This window comes from Canis lupus, chromosome 27, assembly GCF_048164855.1.
Source record: "Canis lupus baileyi chromosome 27, mCanLup2.hap1, whole genome shotgun sequence".
Classification (NCBI taxonomy): Eukaryota; Metazoa; Chordata; class Mammalia; order Carnivora; family Canidae; genus Canis; species Canis lupus.
The window spans coordinates 24,989,628-25,008,793 of NC_132864.1; the positions used below are offsets into that span (position 1 = coordinate 24,989,628).

Sequence of the window (19,166 nt, forward strand, 5' to 3'; positions counted from 1 at the left end):
CCTGAGGGTTGCAATACTAAGACAGGCAGATTCTGGGGAGACATCGGAAATAGGTCCCAGGAGGGAGGCATGAGCCCGAGAGCTGGAAGAGGACAGAAGGCAACCAGACAGACAGAAGCCGGAGGTTGCAGAGTCCTGGAAGGAAAGGCCCAGGGGCTGGGGGCTCCTTGTCTTTGCCGACAGTATCTGGGTGATTTAGTGCTGAACATGATGATGAGGACATTACCTGGGTGAGGACCCAGCCCCAGCAGAAACCATGAGCCAGTTCTTGACATAGCACACAAAATTGGTTGAAACAATAGTGTCAAATTCTAGTGGATCTAATTTATGTAGACATTCTTTCAACAGAGCAGATATTTCCTGAGCACCTACCCTGTGCTGAGCTCCGTGAAAGGCATTGTGGGAGTTAAGAGGGATAGGGCTGCATGCCATTAGGAGAATGCATTCTGGAGCCAGACTGCCCAGGTCGGTTTCCTCATCTGTAAAGTGGGGTAATAGGGTTGTTGCGAGGATTAAGTGAGTTAATACACATAAAGCACTTAGCACGGTACTGGCATATAGTATGTGCTCAATAAGTATTGTTGCTATTACCATGTAACTGGAGTGAATGTCTCTGGCATTATACACACGGGGCTGCAGGGACACTCTTGCCCTAGTTACAATGGAGCAAGAGTTACAGTGTCCCTACTTGCAGGCCCTACTTCCCCTTAAATATCTCCCCCTGGGATTTCTGGAGGTCTTCGGGACACCTCCCTTGTGTTCAGAAGGTTGTCTACCCACATTTTCCTCCTCTGAGCTCCCCGAGGAAGTTGCTGCCCACAGGCCATCTAATTTTCCAGATAATTCCTACAGACCAGTCTCTACTCCAGACCTCACATATGGGCAGCCTGCACTGCGTATGTGGTTCTCAGACATATTTTGATGGACAGCATGGTGTTTCAAAACAATTTCAGCTGACTTCTATAAGCCAGGAGATTTCATATTTAAAGAAATATTTTCAAGATTTATGTATTTATTTTGAGAAAGAGAGCACACAAACAGGGGGTGGGGGCAGAGGGCGAGGGAGAGAGAATCTCAAGCAGACTCCCTGCTGTGCACAGAGCCCAACAAGGGGCTCAATCTCAAAACTCTGAGATCACGACCTGAGCCAAAACCAAGAGTCAGATGCCCAATGAGCTGTGCCACTCAGGTGCCCCATTTCCTGGCATTTTCAAAAACAAAAAGGAACATCTGGCCAATCTTCCAGAAATGCAGAAATAGGCCTGCATCTCTGCCGGACAGTAAGGGACGAGGACTGAGAGCGTGCCAGTGGGTCAGGGCACGTGGTCTCCACTTGGCCCCAGTCCCCAGGGCTTCCTCTACTAACCCCCAGCCCATGCATCAGTTCCTGTGACTGGCCTGGCCTCTGCAATCATTCATGCCTCCTCATCTGTTCATTCCTGGCCCTGCTGAATGGGTCAGGGCTAACCTCAGTGTCCCCTCCCCAAGAACTCACTGCCTTGAGTATCAGTTCCAAAGACTTCCTTGCTTCCAACTTCCATCCTATCCCTTACCCTTGGAGCACAGATTTTAAAACAGGCACAATTGATTTGCCAAGGACGAGTGATTAATTAGAAGCGAAGACTCACTGCAAGAAAAGCCTCAGAGGCCGTTTTGATCTCCGATGCCTCTTGAATTTTGCTATCTTTGTTCTGGCCCCAGATGGGGGACTCCTTAGGCAGCGGGGGCGTGCAGATGGTTTGCTATTTATGACAACCACCTACCCAGCACCCCGTCTTCCATCCCAGCCCCTGCTCTTTCTTCCTGTGATCTGCTCCATGCTCTACGGGTGTGTGTAGGGTAGGAATGGGGTGCTGTCCTGGGGCTATGGAGCCCGGAGGAGACGCAGGTGCACACCTGGCTGGCTGCCAGTGTGCATTTTGTTCTTTCCTTACACTTTGTTATCACCTCCAGGCGATGCTCAGGACTGTCAGAGGGGTGGAGAAATGGTGAGAAGCAGCAGCCCTAGTCTGAAAGATTTCCTGGAGAACCTTGCCATCCACATGCAATTCTTGGCTGCTCATTGACACTTGGGGAACTCGTTAGACATGCAGGCTCTTTGCACAGCAACCCAGACCTGCTGAGATTTCCCCAGGCGATTTGTGGGACCAAGACACTTTTCATCTTTACCTGGGCTCCGGTACATTTATTGGTAGTGAGTGCAGCCTTCTGTAAATGACCATGGGATCTTATGTTCACCACCCCTGCCCCCAGCCTGCTGCCTGGTGCAGAGCAGGTGCTCAGTGTTTGTTTTTTTTTTTTTTTTTTAAGATTTTATTTATTTATTCATGAAAGACACAGAGAAAGAGAGAGGCAGAGACACAGACAAAGGGAGAAGCAGGCTCCCCACAGGGAGCTCAATGTGGGACTCGATCCCAGGACTCCGGGATCACGCCCTGAGCCAGATGCTCAACCGCTGAGCCACCCAGGCGTCCCTCAGTAAGTTTTTGTAGACTTGAATCTTCCACCAGGGTTAGAGACCCTGTGTAGTTGTCAGCCCCGGCCATACACTGCACTCCTCTGGGGAGCTTTAGACATTCCTAGTGACCGGCCCCACCTCCAGAGAGCCTAACTCAGTGGTTGGTTGTGGTCTTGGTGAAGCCTGGACATTGAGGCTTGGAAGCTCCCCAGAGTCCTAAGCGTGGTCCCTGGCTGAGGATCTCTGTGTTGGTGCCTACGACAGAAGCTCATGGTCAAAATCAGTCTTTGAAATCCCAGGGGAGGCCGATGTTGGAGACTTACCCACCATCTCCATCTTCCCTCAGTGTTGGGATCAGATAACTGAAGAACTGACACCGGTGCTGGCTTGCATCGAGGGACCAAGACATATGAATGAGTGCAGTTTTGAATGCAAAGGTCACACTCAGGTGATGGCACAAGGGTGAGACGCTCCTTTAGGAGAGGCGCACAGGACAGGAGAGCCCATCCACTTAGGCGGATGCACCTGCCTTTCTACCTCCTTCTCCTGTCTCACGTCCTCTGGTTATTACCATCACTTCTTTAGCTCTCAAACATAATGGCCACTTCCTCCAGGAAGCCTTCTCTGACCACCCCCAGGGTAGGCAGGTTGCTTTGTTAGGAGTTTGCAAAGAATGGGGCTCTTTTCAGAGCCTTGCGGTGAGGTTGGGCATGATGTCTGGCGCCCCTTTCTGGACCAGAGGCTCGATGGAGTTCATTGTATTTCCAGTGCACATGATAAAATAAAAATCATGGTCAATGACTGAATGGGTGAAAGATGAATGTATGCAATCCTGCATTCACACGTGGTCGGAGGTGCGACAGTTGGGGAAAGGTTCTTCCTTTCCACACATCTTCTGTGTAGACGTGGTTTATCCAATTACTGCGAGGTGTTCTTTCAACCCTGTAGTGTGCAGTGAGGCATAGCTCTATTTCTTAGGTCTATAATTTTCCAATAATTAGACCTTCAGGCACGTATGTCTTGCAGTGCAAATATGATTCAGTTATATCTCTGTTGCTAAAGTAACCACATACGTAAACCCTCAAAAATGTGCTTTAACAGTGATGGGCTACTGTGAATGTGCGCTATTTAGGTAACTTGCAATATACTTCCAGGACAATATAATTACATGGCTGGGTTATTTTTAATTTCATCGGGCAGCATTTCTCAAGGCTGGGTCATTCCAGCGCCACTTTTTTTTTTTTTAATCTGTGCCCTGCTTCTCTGCCACCTCTATGTTGTTATGAATTTAATATTTTTTCTTTAAAATTTACTCATTAAAAATTCCAGTGAATGTATTCCTTAAATATCAGTAAATATAGCTCAAAAGGGAAATTCACATGACCACCGTAAATGGAAAATCAGTTTTCACTTTCTTCAAATAGAATATACCCATTAAACATCATGCCCAATAAACAATGAAAATAAATGTTATTAAATATTAGCCAGATACTGTTAGCTAGATACCAAGGCTCTGAGCCTGATGCTTGCTCTTTCTTTGTTATAAAGGAAGATCTGCAAGTATTGGAGAAGGTGGTAAAGATTTGTTAGCACCAAATCAAGACCTTTTTCTGTGTGTAATCAGAAGGATGGGGGGGGGGATTAAAAGAGAATGATTTTCTCACATTGTGACTTCTACCTATTTAGTGTATTGTCCATATTAAAGGGATATGTTTTATCATATACATTCGTTTGTATGAGCTCATAGTTTGCTCTTAAAAAGTCAACGCAAGTTTGATGTCTCAGTATCAAGTTTACAACAACTAATAATGTTTTTCTCTAGTTCTTTCCTACAGCCAAATCAAAAAGGGTAGAAATTGGGTGGGTCTTGAGGTCTTTTGTTCTGCCTCGACTAGAAAGTTAAGAACCACAGACAAATCATAGGTGACTTGGAGGAGTCACTGATGAGGGGTTGGAATCCTGATTTTACCACTTGTTTGCTCTGTGACCTTGGGCACTTCTCTTAGTCTACAATTTCTTGGCTGTAAAACGTGAATAGTGCCATTAGCCTCAAAGTACTCATGTGTGGCTTATAAACAAGTAGTGTAGGTGTGCCTGGGTGGCTCAGTCAATTGAGCAGTCTGCCTTTAGCTTGGGTCGTGATCCCGGGGTCCTGGGATCAAGCCCTGCATCGGGGTACTTGCTAAATGGGAAGTCTGCTCCCCCTGCTTATATTCTCTCACTCACTCTCTCAAATAAATAAAATCTTAAAATTAAAAACTAATATATGTGAATTCCACTGTCAAACTAAGTTTCAAAAAAGCAGGACAGTGGCTTACTTGTGCCACAGCATGAGTGGTTGGTCCCTGGTCAATGTTTAGTAAATATCCTCACGCTTGACCAGGTTCAGGGGTGCAGAGGGTGGGGAATGCTGTTTGCTCACTCTGCCTTCTTCAGAAAGTCTTCTCCGATTAGGTGGGTTGAAAAGTGTCACATGTCAATTTAGAGATTACTTTTGGGGGCAGATTGGCTCTTGAGATTCCTGGGGTCAGGGCTGTGCTGGGCAGTCACTATGATGAGCTACAAACTGTTACGGGGATGGTGGAAACAAAGGCAGTAGATGTGAGATCACAGAATCATAAACCATCAGAAGTAGAAGAACTGAGTGCCCCCATTTCAGAGGGGAATCTAAGGCCTGAGAAAGGAGGTGGTTTGACTAAGGTCATCCTGCTGGCTGGAAGCAAAGCCCAGGCTTGAGCGCATGTCTCCTGATGCTCACCCAGTCCAGAGCCCTATCCTCCACATCATATCCAGTCCTTATTCGCTGTTGTCATATAGTGATGATCTGCTTGTCTTCCTGGAACTTTGCAAAACCTCTGGCCTCATCTCCCCTCTGGGAATAAATCTACATTCCCCGCCCGCACCCGCAGAAAGCAGGGGATGCTGGGAGCCTCCATGTGTGCACATGTCATTCCTTGTAGGGCCCAGCTGTGATCCCAAGGGCATGAGCACACTCACACCACAGGCAGGGCCATGCTAAATCATCTCCAGAAAAACATCGCCTGATGTCTTCCCTCCTGGGTCTTCTCTGTTGGACTAAAAAATGTTTATTCCTTAATATTATGCAACATTCTTTGAAAATATGGAAAAGGAAAAAAAGTATCAAGAAGTTAAAAAAAATCACAATCCCACAACCTAAAGATAACTCCTGATAGTCTCGACATAAAAACTTTTAGTCTTTTTGCTCTGCGTACATATGTAATTTCTTCCTTTCCTCCACCCCATGGTAGACTCATCCTACAAACAGCTTATGCCTGCTTCTCATTATGTTATGTCCACTTACTATCATGTTATGGCCATTTCCCCAAGTTGGTAAATATTTTTCTTTTCTCCTAGAGCATCAATTTAATTCCTGGATTTGGAGAAAACTAATTTTTTATATTATAATTAACATGATCATACTTTGAAACGGAAGGCAAAATGTGCCTGAATTTTGTAACTGCCACGTGAAGATTCAAAGAAAAATGTCGCTCATGGCTTAGGCTCTACCCCAGACCCTTGGAGTTACGCATTCATTCAGTCTTTGCCATTTGGTGGGTAACTATGAGAAGTATTAGTCTATTCTGAGGGATTTTTAAAATATAATACTCATTGAGCATCATTTACTATATATATGACATATATGACAATGTATATACACAATATATATAACATGTTACACACATATATACTTAATATATACACATATAATGTATTTACATATATCTTAATATATAACATTTATTTTATAATAATATATATAAGATAGCTTTATTGACATATACTTTACACCATACAATTTACCCATTTCAAGCGTACATTTCCCTGGCTCCTATTTTATTTATTTATTTGTTTGTTTGTTTGTTCTAAAAGAGTTTATTTATTTGTTTGAGAGAGAGAGAGAGAGCACAAGCAGGGGGAGGGGCAGAGGGAGATGTTCACAAAAGTGTGCAACTATTACCACAACCAATTGTACAGCATCTTCATTGCCACAAAAATAAAATCTTGGGCAGCCCGCATGGCTCAGCAGTTTAGCACCGCCTTCAGCCCAGGGCCTGACCCTGGAGACCTGGGATCGAGTCCCACTTCGGGCTCCCTGCATGGAGCCTGCTTCTCCCTCTGTCTGTCTCTCTCATTCTCTCTCTGTCATGAATAAGTGAATAAAATAAAATTAAAAAAAAGAAAAGAAATAAAAAATAAATCCTTTATGCATTAGCAGCCATTCTTCATTTCCCTCCAACCCCGGACAACCACTAATCTAGTTTCTGTCTCTGTAGATTTGCTGCTTCTTGATATTTCATATAAGTGGAAGTACGCTATATGGTCTTTCGTGTCTGGCTTCTTCCACATAGCATCATATTTTCAAGGTTCATCCTTGTCGTAGTATGTGACGGTACGTCTTTTCTGTTCTATAGCCGAATAATTTGTTACACGACTACCAAGTTTCGTTTATTCTACTTCTTGGCCATTATGAGTAACAGTGCTATGAACATTTGTGTATACATTTTTGCGTGGATGTATATTTTCATTTCTCTTGGGTGTGTTCTGAGAGTGGAATGCTGGGTCATATGGTAACTCTGTTTTCTTCTTTTGAGGAACTGCCAGACTGGCTTTCCAGAGTGGCTGTGTCATTTTGCATTCCCACCGGCAGCCTAAGAAGGCTCCCATTGCTCCACATCCTCTCTAGCACTTGTTATTACAGCCATCCTAGTGGGTGTGAAGTGGTATTTCACTGTGGTTTTGATTTGCATTTCCCTAATGACTAATGATGTTAAGCATCTTTCCATGTGCTTATTGGCCATTTGTATATCTTTTTTGGAGAAATGTCTGCTTAGATCAGTTGCCTGCTTTTTAAAATTTTTTAAAAAAATATCTATTTATCTGAGAGAGAGAGAGCACAAGCTAAGGGAAGGGCAGAAGGAGAGGGAGAGAATCCTCAAGCTCCATTCAGCACAGAGCTCAACATGGGGCTTGATCCCAGGACCCTAAGATCATGACGTAAGCTGAAATCAAGAGTCAGATGCAACTGAGCCCCCCAGGCACCCTTCATTTGCCCACTTTTAAATGAGTTATTGAATTGTTTTTTTTATATTGAGTTACCAAATTCTTTTATATTCTAGATACAAGCCCCTTATCAGACATACAACTTGCAAATCTTTTCTCCCATTCTGTGGATGGTCTTTTCACTTTCTTGATGATACCCTTTGAAGCACAGAATTTTTATTTTTTTTAATTTTTATTTTATTTTATTTTTTTGAAGCACAGAATTTTTAAATGTTTATGAAGTTTCAAGAAGATTTTCAAGAAATGGTTTTATGATACAATTTAAGTTTCATACAAGTGTGCCATGATTTCCTTACCAGGTTCAACCTGTCATTGAACCCTCAAATTGTTTTCAGCTTCTTTGCTATTATCCATCATGTTAAGTTATATATCTGTAGGAATAAATCTTTGTGCACAATTCTTACGGTCTCCTTAGGACAGACTTTTAGAAGTGTAACTACCCTGCACAAGGGTGTGAATTCTTTTACGACTCTTGGCCAGTTGCCTTTCCAAAAAGCTCCTGTCCCCATGTGCCCTCCTCTGCCCACCACCCTCCCCTACCATGCATTTAAGTGCCTGTTCATTGTGTCCTCTGGTCCTATTATTTATGATGGAGACCCCTTTACTGCATTCACTGAATTTCACTGAATTATAAGATGTATGTGTTTTCTAGCCGGTCTGGGCTCAGCTGCGCTTGTTTGGGGGGAGAATTTTAAGGTCCACAAGAGGTAAGTAAGTCCAGGGAGAAGGGATGGCTAATTCAATCTCAGAATATCTTCCAGGAGAAGCAGTTTCAGTATTTGTGTGCAGACAACAGCTGTCTGGGAGAAGAAAACATCTATCTCCTTTGTGCAGTTCCTCAGGGAAGCTGCTTCAGTGCATACGGTGGGAAAGGCAATTCTGAGAACACGGCTGGCTAGCGGTGGACACCCTTGAGTGTCAGTGGCCACTCTTTCTGTCCTATACCATTCATTTACTTCTCCCTTCCTGGTAATAAAAAAAGAAACCGTTCAAGTTATCCGCAAATTCCAGCTTAGTGGGGGTCTGACCATCCAGGAAATCTGATCATCAGGCAGTCTGGCAGTCTGTAGCTTCAAAGAGTTATTCGGTGATCGATTAATCCAGAAACCTCGAGAACCTATCATGCCCCCGCCATTGTACTAGGCATTAGGGACATAGATATGGATCAGATTTGCGGTCTCATGTTTATAACCATTTGAGGTTCTGGAGGTCTTTGGAAAATGAAAATGTCGGATGCCCTCCTAAGAACACCTTGTACGCTCACACATATAATCTTGTGTGTATAGCCCACCTCACAGATCATCCGTGGATTCCTTGGTGTGGGTGTGGGTGCTCAGAACCATTATTATCTTCTAATAAATGAAGGAAAGATGCCATTCTCATGTTTGTGTCATTACAATTATGTAATACCTTGAAGCTCGCCTCCCAAGAGGATTTCCTTCCTCTTGCTACAGGATTGATTTGTAGACTTTGACGTTGGTTTCTATGTGTGGGCTATTTGAAGATTTGCAGTTTCAGCAGAAAGTCCCACAGGCCTGGTCCCAGTCCTCACGGAACTTGCAATCCAAGGAGGAACTCCTGTCCTTACTTGATCTGGCCTACCATGGGGACATTTGCCCAATCTCAGCACGGCATTCGTCCTCTAGCTCTCCCTGACAGCGTGTCGGGAAGAAATAAGAGTGGACAAGCTGAAGAGACAGGCAGGTGGCGGTGGCATCAGGGTGCCTGGATGTCGCCAGTCTTGGTGACCCCCAGTCAAGATAGGGACTGTGGGGGGCTGAGTCCAGCCCATTCATTAGATGACGTCAAGGCCCAATTAGGGTTTTGGGAACAAGTACTCCTGGTATAGTGGAAGCCAGGGCAGACATCTGTGGGCATGGAATGAAGAAACCAAGGGGTGTGGCCACCAAGATCCTCAGGATTTGGGAGGTCCGTAAATCCCTTTTTATGCTGTTTTCCATACCACCCAACCAAAACCCCACCAGGCCAAGGAGGAAGGAGGGAGAGGACCAGACCATAAGACATCTTTCTTTCTGGGGTGAATAATTCACAGGTGTCCTTTGCTGAATTCCAGATCAGCTCTTGCCCACCCCCCCCATGTCCTTTCTATTGCCCCAACACCGCACAAAAGGAATATGAAGCATGCTGAACCAGGAGGCAGCCAGCTGCTATGGGGCAGATGCTAAAGCAGCACAGAGAGAAATCTCATCAAGGAACCCCCAATGTCTCAGTGCCCTGGAGTGGGACTGTCCAAGAACAGGCAAGCCTGGGAAAACAGAGGAGGGCTTTGATTTGGATGCAGGCCAGCTCCTGCAATGTTTCTGCTCCTATGACTGTGGACGTCTCATGAGTCCTCGGTACCTCTGAGAAGCCAAGGGAAGCTATGGACCCTCTCTCTGTACACTACTATTGCAAATCACTTGAAGAAGCTTTGGAACCATTAGAGTTCAAATGTGGGTTGCAAGGGGTTCCTGGAAAGCGCATCTTAACTTGGGTGGTCCACCGAGAGAGATGAAAAGTCTCTGTACTGCAATCATTGCCTTTAAGGTCATAATGATAAAAATCAGGCAAATTGTTTCTTAAAGGGCCAGATAGTCAATATTTTAGGCTTCACGAGCCTTACAGTGACTCATCATCATCAAAACTACTCAGCTCTGCCAATTGTCGCAAGATGTAAATGAATTGGCGTGGCTGTGTTCCAATAAGACTTTATTTACAAAAACAAGCAGTGGGCCAAATTTGTCTCATGGGCTATAGTTTTCTGAGCCCTGATAGTAATAATAATAGCCAGTGCTTAGGAATACTTAACCACAAGCCAGGAGCTGAGCTATGTGTTTGTATTATTACCCCCATTTTACAGATGAGAAATCAATGTTAGGGACATTTTATAACTTGCTCAAGGTCACTCAGCTGGTAACTGATGGAGCCTGGATTCCGATTTCATTGCTTTGATTGTGTAAGACGGTCACAAAAGTGTTACGAAGGATTGGGGACAGGAGATGATGATAGACCTTTATTGAGATTCTGCTTTATGCCAGGTGCTATGCTAAGTGCCTCATATGGGTTAACACCAGTTACGCCCACCACAACTCACTGTGACTAATATTACCTATGAGAGGGAACTGAGGCACAGAGAGGTTGAGCCACTTGCCTTAGGTCACACAGCTGGTAATTGGCGGCAGGGGGATGGGGTGGGGCAGGATTCAAACCCATGCTGTGCTCTCAAAACCACCCTCACCACAGTCACCTCTGGTTGCTATGTTGAAGCTCTCAGGCTGCAATAATATTCCCTCCAGCATCTGGTAGGACATCCCCAATGAGAAAACAGTCCTGGGTCAGACTTCTGGGCCCCCTACTTGTCAGTTGTTACCTCTTTAGCCCCAGTTGATGGTGGCAGCATTGTCTTAGGAGACTCTTGTTTAGCTAGGATTTACCAGCTGCTCAGATATTTGCAGAGCTGTTACCGTCAAGGCCCAATTAGGGTTGTGGGTCCCCAGCTGTGGCCCTACAAGGTGGGGCTGCTCTGAAGAGGCACGTTGGGTGGGAGTAGGTGGATGAGCACAGACTGGGTAGCCTGTAGGGGAAACGCCAGGGGCCCCAGGGTGCCTGGAAGACCTGTCAGTTGAGGGGGATCTGAAGCCTGGGACCGCTGGGCATCACCCACCCATGCCTGGGGCCACAGCCCCCACGCCTCCTGTCTCTCCTCAGAGGCGGCTGGCTGAGTTCTGGGCTTGCCTCTGAGTCAGAGGCCCAGGCAGGAAAATAAACTTTCTGTACTAAGGAGAGGAGGGAGCAGCTCACTTTTCAAAAATAGGAGAGGCAGCTCTGTTGCTATGACGAATTTCTTGTGTTGCTCCATGTTTTTGAAATTTTTACATTTTTTTTTATGACCCACATAAAAAGGTACATACAGCCTCCTTATAAAAATACATGGGAAAATCTCCATCTTATGCCTGATCTGAGCGAGATTCAAGGAGCTTTGGGGCCAGGAGACCTTGTTGTAAAGGCTTTGAAGGCTTCTGGATCTCTGACATTTGGGGGAACCCCACCCCACATCATGGCAAACCTCAAAATGTCCCTACGGATCCCATTACACATATGCATTTCTTATAAAAAATACTTGAAAAGGCTTTAAAAGAATTCATACAATAGGATTTTCCTCTTTTTTTAAAGAATAAATTATTCAGTGTGTTCTTGTGATTTGGGCTTTTCTATTTCTAAAGACACAGGCGCTGTGGACTAGCAGCACTCACTAGCGTATGGTAGATACTTCAGCAGACATCTATTTGGAATTTTCAGCTGCCTTTCAGGACTCTGGAATCAGTGCGTTTGCAGTTTCAGGTTCCAAATATCTCCGGAGGCCCTCGACGAGCTCATGGACTTCTACTTCTAGGCCTTATACGAAATGGGAGCAGTTCAGGAGGAGACGTGCAGAAAGGGGTCGGGGAGGGAGAGGATGATAGAGCAAATGGGACAAAACAGCAGTAATCAGTGACTTTGGGTGATGGTATAAGGGAGTTCCTTGTACTACTTACTGTTGCTTCCTTTCTGTGATTTTAAAATGATATAAAAATTAAAAATGAAAACATCTGGGGGCACCTGGGTGGCTCAGATGGTCAAGTGTCTGCCTTCAGCTCAGGTCATCATCCTGGGGTCCTGGGATTGAGCCCTGAGTCAGGCTTCCTGCTCAATGGAGAGCCTGCTTCTCCCTCTGCCTCTACCCCTCCCCCTGCTTGTGCTCTCTCTGTCTCTCTCTCTCAAATAAATAAATAAATACATGCATAAATCTTAAAAAAAAAGGAAAAGTGTGCCCCCCACCCCCACCCAGCCCTGCTTAGGTGGTGGCAGTGGGTGAGGGATCAACAGATTAAGGCAAAGCTTTCCAACTGGCTCAGATAGAGTCCAGGAGGGGCAGCAGGGGCTTGAGGAGTGTGGCTCCATGTTCCCCATCCCCTCCAGCTGAGCAGGTGCTTTTTTATGTCTTTATATTTTAGGGGATCCCTATCAAGCCTTCTGGAAAAAAGGGGTCTTCTGTAAAGGAAGCTGAGGGATGCCTGGGTGGCTCAGTGGTTGAGCGTCTGTCTTTGCCTAGGGTCATGATCCCGGGGTCAGGTCATGATCCTGGGGTCCTGGGATCAAGTCCCGCATTGGGCTCCCTGCAGGGAGCCTGCTTCTCCCTCTACCTACGTCTCTGCCTCTCTCTGTGTCTCTCATGAATAAATAAATAAATCTTTAAAAATAAAAAATAAAAAGGAAGCTGAAGACCTGTGGCCGTGGAAGTACTGGAGGACAAAGGCAGGTCTAAGGACCTAAAGAATCTGAGTCCATTGATGCTGGAGGCCTTGGGTTTTTCTCTTTTTGGGTTTTTCCTTCCTTCTTTTCTTTCTTTCTTTCTTTCTTTCTTTCTTTCTTTCTTTCTTTCTTTCTTTCTTCCTTCCTTCCTTTCTTTTTCTTTCTTTCTTTCTTTCTTTCTTTCTTTCTTTCTTTCTTTCTTTCTTTCTTTCGATTTCATTCATTGATTTGAGAGAGAAAGAAAAAGCATGCGTAGAGTAAGGGGCAGAGAGAGAAGGAGAAACAGACTCCTTAATGAGCCAGGAGCATGATGACAATGACTCTGACTCGGGGCTCCATATCCGGACCCCAGAATCATGACCCAAACTGAAGGCAGACACTTAACCCACTGAGCCATCCTCTGCCTTGGGCTTTTCTAACAGTGAAGGCAAAAGAGGCCAGGTCTCTGGTTGTAAATTGGTGGGTGAGGAGGAAGGGGGAGGTGGGCAGTGGGAGGGAAATGGGGGGCGAGGGAGAAGAAGTGGCCCAGATGGCAAATTAAACTCTTACTACTGCTACCTCACAAGCCAGCACTCAGCACTTGCCAGCTGTTGCTCTAGGAGCTTTACAAGCACTAACGCTAATCTTACAATACCCTGCCAGGCAGGTACTGTTACTGTCTGCATGTTACAGAGAAAGAAACCGAGACTCAGAGAGGTGAAGTCACTCTCTCAAGGTCACGCAGCCAGGGAGTGGCAGAGCTAGGATGCACACCTGGACACCTGGTTAGTGTGGCTTTACTTCCTCCGTGTTAACAACACAGCTGGAACAGGGACTTTGGTGAATGATGCAGGGCCAGAGTCAGGAGCGAGGGCGGAAGGAGATGGGCTTTTAGAAATGACCCACGGAGTTATGGCAACACCATATAATAAGCACTTACTCTGAGCCTTCTCCCATACACACTACATGCATCATCTCAGAGGATCCTCCAATGCAGCTCTGCAAGGGTGGAATTACCATTTTCCATTTTGAAGAAAGAGTAAGTGAAGCCCAGAGAGGGCCAGTATCTTACTCAAGTTCACATAGCAAGTGGCAGAGCTGGGATTCAAATGCATTGTTTTCTGACCTGAAAAGTCAGTATTCTCTCTCTTTTTCTCTCTCTCTCTCTAAAGATTTTATTTATTTGTTAGAGAGAGAGAGAGTATGAGCTGGGGAAAATGGGCAAAGGGAGAGCAGGGAGCCTGATGCAGGGCTTGATCCCAGGACGCTAGGATCATGACCTGAGCCAAAGGTAGACACAGTCTCATTGTGAGTGTATAGAAATGCCACTGATTTCTGGGCATTGATTTTTATCCTGCCACATTGATGATTGCTGTAGGAGTTCTAGCAACCTTGGGGTGGAGTCTTTTGGGTCTTCTTTTTAAATTTTATTTATTTATTCATAGAGACACAGGGAGAGTGAGGCAGAGACACAGGCAGAAGGAGAAGCAGGCTCCATGCAGGAAACCCGACACGGGACTCGATCCCGGGTCCCCAGGACCACACCCCGGGCTGCAGGCGGCACTAAACCGCTGCGCCACCGGGGCTGCCCTCTTTTGGGTTTTCTATGTACAGTATCATGTCATCTGCGAAGAGGGAGAGTTTGACTTCTTTTTTGCCAATTTGAATGCCTTTTATTTATTTATTTTTTGCCTGATTGCTGAGGCTAGGACTTCTAGTACTATGTTGAATAGCAGTGGTGAGAGTGGACATCTCTGTCATGTCCCTAATCTTAGGCAATTCCATTTACAATTGCACCCAAAAGCATAAGGTACCTACTAATAAACCGAACCAAAGAGGTGAAGGATCTATACCCTAAAAACTACAGAACACTTCAAACTAATTTGAAACACTTCAAACTACAGAACACTTCAAAGAAATTGAGGAAGACACAAAGAGATGGAAAGATATTCCATGCTCATGGATTGGAAGAATTAATATTATGAAAATGTTTATGCTACCCAGGGCAATTTACACATTTCATGCAATCCCTATCAAAATACCATGGACTTTCTTCAGAAAGTTGGAACAAATAATCTTAAGATTTGTGTGGAATCAGAAAAGACCCTGAATAGCCAGGGAATATTGAAAAAGAAAACCAGAGCTGGGGGCATCACAATGCCAGATTTCAAGTTGTACTACAAAGCTGTGGCCATCAAGACAGTGTGGTAGTGGCACAAAGACAGACACCTAGATCAATGGAACAGAATAGAGAACCCAGAAATGGGCCCTCAACTCTATGGTCAACTAATATTTGACAAAGCAGGAAAGACTATCCACTGGAAAAAGGACAGTCTCTTCAATAAATGGTGCTGGGAAAATTGGACATCCACATGCAGAAGAAGGAAACGAGACCATTCTCTGACACCACACACAACGATAAACTCAAAATGGATGAAAGATCTAAATGTGAGACAAGATTCCATCAGAATCCTAGAGGCGAACACAGGCAACACCCTTTTTCAACTTGGCCACAGCAACTTCGTGCAAGATACATCTATGAAGGCAAGGGAAACAAAAGCAAAAATGAACTATTAGGACTTCATCAAGATCAAAGCTTCTGCACAGCAAAAGAAACAGTCAACAAAACTAAAAGACAACCTACAGAATGGGAGAAGATACTTGCAAATGACATATCAGTAGTATCACGGTCTATAAATAACTTATTCAACTCAACAGCAAAGAAACAATCAATCCAATCATGAAATGGGCAAAAGACATGAACAAATCTCACAGAGGAAGACACAGACATGGCCAACAAGCACATGAGAACATGCCCCGCATCACTGGCCATCAGGGAACTACAGATCCAAACCACCATGAGATACCACCTCACACCAGTGAGAATGGGGAAAATTAACAAAACAGGAAACCACAAATGTTGGAGAGGATGTGGACAAACGGGATCCCTCTTGCACTGTAAGTGGGAATGTGAACTGGTGCAGCCACTCTGGAAAACTGTGTGGAGGTTCCTCAAAGAGTTAAAAATAGAGCTACCCTATGACCCAGCAATTGCACTGCTGGGGATTTACCCCAAAGATAGAGATGTAGTGAAAAGCTGAGATACCTGCACCCCAATGTTTATAGCAGCAATGTCCACAATAGCCAAACTGTGGAAGGAGCCTTGGGGTCCATCGAAAGATGACTGGATAAAGAAGATGTGGTCTATGTATACAATGGAATACTTCTCAGACATTAGACACGACGAATACCCACCATTTGCTTCGACGTGGATAGAACTGGAGGGAATTATGTTGAGTGAAGTAAGTCAATTGGAGAAGGACAAACATATGGTTTCACTCATATGGGGAATATAAAAAATAGTGAAAGGGATCATAGGGGAAAGGAGAGAAAATGAGTGGGGAAAATCAGAGAGAGTGACAAAACATGAGAGACTCCTAACTCTGGGAAATGAACAAGGTGTAGTGGAAGGGGAAGTGGGCGGGGAGACAAGGTGACTGGGTGATGGGGACTGAGGGGGGCACTTGATGGGATGAGCACTGGGTGTTATACTATATGTTGGCAAATTGAACTCCAATAAAAAATATGCATATTAAAAAAATAAAAAGAAAACAATAAAAACCAAAACAAACAAACAAAAAAACAAAGGCAGATGCAAAAGTCTGTGCTCCTGACCACCAGGCTGAACCACGAAAATGCAATGGCTTTGGTGCTTCTGATCTGTTTCCAGTAGTTCATGGAAAGCTGGCCCTGGGGAGGGAGATGCAGGCATGGAGGCTGGCTTAGTTCATCAAACATTTCCAGTGCTGGGTCAGGTCCAGTGCCGGTAATTGGGACGACCAGCAGTCCAGGGGTGGAGACAGATGTGTACATGACAAAATGAAAAGGCAGTGTGATTTGAGAAAGGATGAATGTTAGCCAAGTACAGACTCCCCTGGCAGAAGGGGTGATCAATCTTCTCATGTAGGTGGGAAGGGGAGAGGCAACCCTGGAAGGCTGGGGAGAGGACATCAGCAGTTGGCTTTGAAAGATGACCAGGTTACTGGGCAGCCGGATACAGGATGGTGGGATAGGGTGTTTCTGGCAGAAGGGGCAGCTTGAGCACAGGTGTAGAGATTTGGAGCTGCATGGTGGGGTCAGAGTAGAAGGAGGGGAAGGGGTGGCCATGAAGCTGGAGAGATGGGCAGGGCAAGGCTACAGAATACGTGTGTGTATGTGTGTGTGTGTGTGTAGCAGAAGTGGAGAAGTTCTCTGGGAACTGGGAGGATTGGTTGCTCGGGACTTGCTGTGTAGCTTCGAGCAGCTGCTAACCCTCTCTAGGCCTCTGTTCTACCCCCTGGAAAATGGAAGCTTTCCCAGACCTGGGGAACTGGCCAGCTTGGGTTTGAGAAGGGGTCTCAAGCCAGCTCTAAGCTCCTCCCATCCCCATCCTGGAGCAACCTATTGGTGCCCCCACTCCTCCCAGGCATCCAGGGTGGTCTCCCCCAACTCCTGCAAATCTCTGTTCCAGTAGGACGACCTGGGCTGGGTGGGCAGGGTCCTGCATACAGGGGAGTAATGGGCCTTATCCACTTCCCCCCCCACCCCCAGCTAGGGCATCCTTCCCCCTGGTCTCACACCCGCCCCCCAACTCCCTCTCAATGATGTTAACCCTTCCCAGCCTGGACAGAAGCCCAGGGGCCTGGATTCTTGCCAAGCAGGCAAAATCAACTGGGCTGCCAGCATCCTCCTACCCCTTCCTCCTTCTCAGTTCCTAAAAGTCAACTTCCTACTTCTGTGCTCCTTCCCTCCACCTCAGACAACCTCCAGGCTGTGGGAGGAACCCTCCTTCCCCTTCCCTCCCTGAGCCTGGTCTGCAGGACAGGAGCGTTAAGTCTCATCATTACCTGAACACATACTGCACAGACACACATCCTGTTTCCAATAACATTTTTGGCTGAGGGCTTTACAAATGTCTGATGGCACTTGGCACAGTGTTCAATTCTCCCATCTTGGTAACCCTGCAGGCCTCTCAGTGGTACGGAGCCAGAACTTGGCCGTCAAGAGGAAGTCTTTGGGAACATGGCCCAGATGGTCCAAGGAGGTTGGTCATCCATCTGTTCATTCATTTAACAAATGTTTATTGACTGGGTACTAGGTGCCTAACACCAGTCCTGGCCCCCGTGGAGCTTTATGTGTGGATACGGAGACGGATGGTATATTCACAATATGAATGATTGTTGCATCACAATTGAGGTTGCTGCTATAGTGCAGGAAAGGTGCTACAGGGATGAATGACAGGGGCACTGACCTATCTTGGAAGTCCAGAGAAAGTGACATTTCAATCAACATTTGAAGGTTTGGGCCTTCAAGCCATCTTTCAGCTTTGCCATCCCTTTAATTTTCTCCTTCCTGGGAGATGAGGTTATGTACTGGGGAGCCATGGAATGTTACTGAGCAGGGGTGTGATCTTGAACAAAATGGAATGGCAGGAAAGTGGTTCTGGTAGTGCCTCAGGGATGATTAGAGGGCCTGCATTTGGGAATGTCAGTCTTTCTTAGGACAGGAAAATGCTCCAACATTCACTGAGCGCTGCGTGCCAGACTCTGTTCTGAACATGCGTGTATCAGCTCTTTTCATCTTTCCAGCAATGGTCTGAGATAGGTCTTTTATTACTCCCATGTGCAGATGTGAAAGAAAGTCTTCCTCTCTGATGCAGAGAGGATAGGAGATTGTGCAAGGTCACACAGCTAGCAGGTGGAGTAGGGGCTCAAACCTTCATCTGTCTGCCACCAAGGTCAGTGCTCTGAGTCTCTTGCAATCATTTCCTTTACTGCTGCTCCACAAATTACCACAAATCTTGTGGTTTAAAACAATACATATTTATACTCCTACAGTTCTGGAGGTTAGAATTTCAGAATGAGTCTGAAGGGGCTACAATCAAGATGTGATGTCGGCAAGGCTGATTCCTGCTGGAGGCTGCAGGGAGAATCCACTCCTTGCACCTTCCAGGGTGGAGGCTGCTTGTATTCCTTGGCTTGTGGCCACATCACTGAGACAACTGCTTCCTGCCTCATCCTACTGCCTTCTCCCTCCTCTGACTACCTGCCTTCCCCCCTTGATTACCCTGGGCTCACCTGGACAACCGAGGATAATCTCCCCATCTCAAAGGGCACAATTTCCTCACATCCACGACTTAATCACATGAGCATCGAATGAACCAGAGATGATAAATGACTTGCCCAAGGCCACAGAGCCAGTCATCGGTTGAAATGGAGCTCATTCCAGTGTGGTCTGTCCACAATTTAAGTAAAGTCCAAAGTAGGCACACTTTGGGTTTACAGGGAATCTTTCATGTCACAGAAAGTATCCTCCC

At 45.7% G+C, this 19,166-nt stretch overlaps 1 long non-coding RNA gene across 5 annotated transcripts in view; it reads right to left on the reverse strand.

Annotated features, from left to right (window-relative positions):
* LOC140619500 (uncharacterized) overlaps positions 1-18,000 on the reverse strand; it is a 37,881-nt gene extending 19,881 nt beyond the window's left edge. For all 5 annotated transcript variants that reach the window (XR_012019374.1, XR_012019372.1, XR_012019375.1 and 2 more), the window contains exons 1-3: positions 17,698-18,000; positions 11,794-11,935; positions 373-479 (exon numbers count right to left, since the gene is read on the reverse strand). This is a non-coding gene — a long non-coding RNA (uncharacterized lncRNA). The remainder of the gene's footprint in view (positions 1-372; positions 480-11,793; positions 11,936-17,697) is intronic.
* Positions 18,001-19,166: the final 1,166 nt, after the last annotated feature.